The sequence below is a fragment of the Marmota monax genome, unplaced genomic scaffold (assembly GCF_021218885.2).
Source record: "Marmota monax isolate L192 unplaced genomic scaffold, Marmota_monax_Labrador192_F-V1.1 WCK01_AAM20220418_F8-fsc00063, whole genome shotgun sequence".
NCBI lineage: Eukaryota > Metazoa > Chordata > Mammalia > Rodentia > Sciuridae > Marmota > Marmota monax.
The window spans coordinates 1,494,988-1,498,009 of record NW_026693726.1 but is presented as its reverse complement, the minus strand read 5'-3'; the positions used below and the strand labels follow the sequence as shown (position 1 = coordinate 1,498,009).

General features: G+C 40.2%; 1 pseudogene; it reads right to left on the bottom strand.

Moving 5' to 3' along the window:
* Nucleotides 1-2,419: 2,419 nt before the first annotated feature.
* LOC124103909 (5S ribosomal RNA) lies at nt 2,420-2,540 on the bottom strand (annotated as a pseudogene).
* Nucleotides 2,541-3,022: the final 482 nt, after the last annotated feature.

Here is a 3,022-nt window from a genome sequence, read left to right as displayed (position 1 = left end):
CACCAGCATCACTAAGGATGTTGGTGGCGGCTTTTTCTAAAGGGCAGGAATGACAGTAGAAAAGTCAGTCTCATAGCTGGGATTACTAATATCCATGGGGATGCTATAGCCTCCAAGTAAGAGAGACCAGGTGGCTGTTCTTAACCACTAAAATCTAGGAGGCTGCAATTACTGTAATGACCAGCAGTGCCAGGGGAGCAGCCAACAGGACTGGACCCTCAAGGTGTACTGAGATGATTAATAGAGTATGTAGCCTCTAAGGATACATGCTGTTGCATTACATTTATGACTAAAAGGGGAAAAAAGACAAAAACAAGAATAGGGGAGCAGGAAGCTGAGAGTTGTCACTCCAATAAAAAGTAAAGATCACTTGCTTAGTTTCAAGACTCAAACCAATGTTCAGATCTGGAAAGCATTAATCGAAGAAGGAAGGACCCTGGAATGTTACAATAAGTATATACTTACAGTTCCTCATTCCTTCCCCAAATGGGGCCCACAGCTCATTTACTCAAGTGATTGCACATTGAAAAAATGAAATCAATCAGATATTTCAATCACTACTAGACACAGTGGCTCAGTTGACATTGACATCCAGTGTCCCAAAGCATCAGCATGACCCTTCCTTTTTTAAAAAATTAATTTTTAACTGGTACATAAAGCCACAAAAATTATATTTTTAATGGGGTAATGTATGATATTTTGATAATCATAGCTATTCTGTTAGTGTGAAGACCTATAGGGCCCAAATAATAAATGGAGTCCTGCCTGGGTAATTTCTGGCTCAAAGTGTATGCATTGAGACCATGGCCCCAACAAATGGTCATTTATCATCATTGACCACATAATTGGAAGTGGAAGATCAACCCCATTTTGAGCCATGATCTTTGGATTATGAATTGCCAGAGTAAAAAATGTCTGAAATAGCTTCCCCATTCTTGATAAGATATTAAACAAAAAATAGTTTTGCATCCTATGGAAAATGGGACAGATTTGTGAAACCATTAAAAGTGGTGGTCTCTATCATATATCTATGCATCTCACAATCTGGTCACTGCTGAAACTGGGTAGATTCTGGAGAAAAATTGTACATAACTACAGACTTAACCAAGTGATACCTCTGATTGTTTCTGCTGTACTGAGTGTGGTATTATTACTAGAGCAAATTAATAAGGCCTCAGGTACGTATTATGTACCCATTGTTTGACAAATGCATTCTCTTACATTCCAGTTAGAACAGAATACCAGAAACAGTTTATATTCAAATGAAAAATTTTCATTTACAATTATGCCCAAGGATTATGCTAACTTTTCTGTCTTCTGCCATAACAAAGCACAAAGAGATATGGATTGTCTGAATACCATGCAGAATCGAACACTGAAACACCATATCAACAACATCTTGGTGATTGGATAGGACAACAAAGAGATGGTTACTACACTGAAGGCCTTGGGTACATATGCACTGTAGGATGAGGTTGTGATTTGGATATCAGGTGTCCCCCCAGTAACATGGTGTCCCATGTTAATGCAGGGATATTCAGAGGGGAAATTATTAGACAATAAGATCTAACCAGATGAGTCTATTCTAGTTTGAATGGACTAACTGGTTGGTAACTGTTGGCAGGTGGGATGTGACTGGAGGAGGTGGTCACTGAGGGCATTCCCTGGAAGTGTTCATCTTCTCTGTGGCTCCTTTCCTTGGTTTTTCTGCTTTTTGGCTACATGAACTGAGAAGTGCTCCTTCTTCTTGTCCTTCCATCATGATGCTGTGTCTCATCTTGGGCCCAGAACAATGGTGTCTCCCAACCATGGACCATGAGCCAAAATAAACTTTTCCTCCTCTAAGTTGTTCTTTTCAGTATTTTGGTCATGACAAAAAGCTGACTAATACAGGTGGGTGAATATAAATCCCATGAAGGTTTAGGGAGGAGCTAAACCTGATGTTTTTAGGGGTCCAGTGACATGCTAGCATGTATCTTCCCAAATAAAAGACAGATGGCTATATCTAGTATTTTCTACCACAAAGAAAGGAAAAATGCCTCATAGGCCTTTTTGGATTTGGAGACAAAACATTCTGCACTTAGTTATACTGCCCCAGCCCATGTACTCAGTGAGATAGAATGCTGCCAGTTCTGAGTGGAACACAGGAACGGTTGCTGTAGCAGGTCCAGCTTGCAGCGCCACTTCCTGTCATTTGGGCATATTACCTGGCATACCCTTTGACGTTACAGATGTCAGTGGTGAGAAAAGGTGTAGGCTGCTGCTTGTGGAAAGTTCCAGAAAAATAATCACAATGTAGGCCCCGATGCTAAGAGCCATAGCCAAGAGGTATGATGCATGGCATTTTTGGTGCTGGGAATTGAACCTAGGGCCTTGTACATACAAGGCAGGCACTCTACGACCTGAGCTACATCTCCAGCCCCTACAGCACCCAGTATTCCCAGGTGGTCTCCCATCCAAGTACTAACCAGGCCTGACCCTGCTTAGCTTCCGAGATCAGACGAGATTGGGCGCGTGCAGGGTGGTGAATAGATAAAGTACAATTAAATATTCCAATTAATGATTTAGGAGTTCTATTATCCTCAACCATGGTCCATCCACCAAAAATTCAAATATGAGTAGATCAACTCAAATCACTTAACGACTTTCAAAAGTTATTGGGAGACATAAATTGGATAAGGCCTTATCTAGGCATACCAACAGGAGAACTAGGACCTTTATTTCATATTCTGAAAGGTCCATCAGATCCAAATTCACCCCGCATGTTAACGCCTGAAGCAAGAAAGGCATTAAAAATCATTGAAACATATATGGAAAATATGCATTTGGATAGAATTGATGTAAGTTTGCCTTTATTATTTATTGTACTACCAACAAAAAATATTCCTACAGGAGTATTTTGGAAAGAAGGTCCATTATTGTGGATACATTTATCTTATTCTCCTAACACTATTCTTACTAGGTATCCTGAGGCTGTAGGACAATTAATACTCAAAGGAATAAGAGCAGCAAAGGGAGTGTT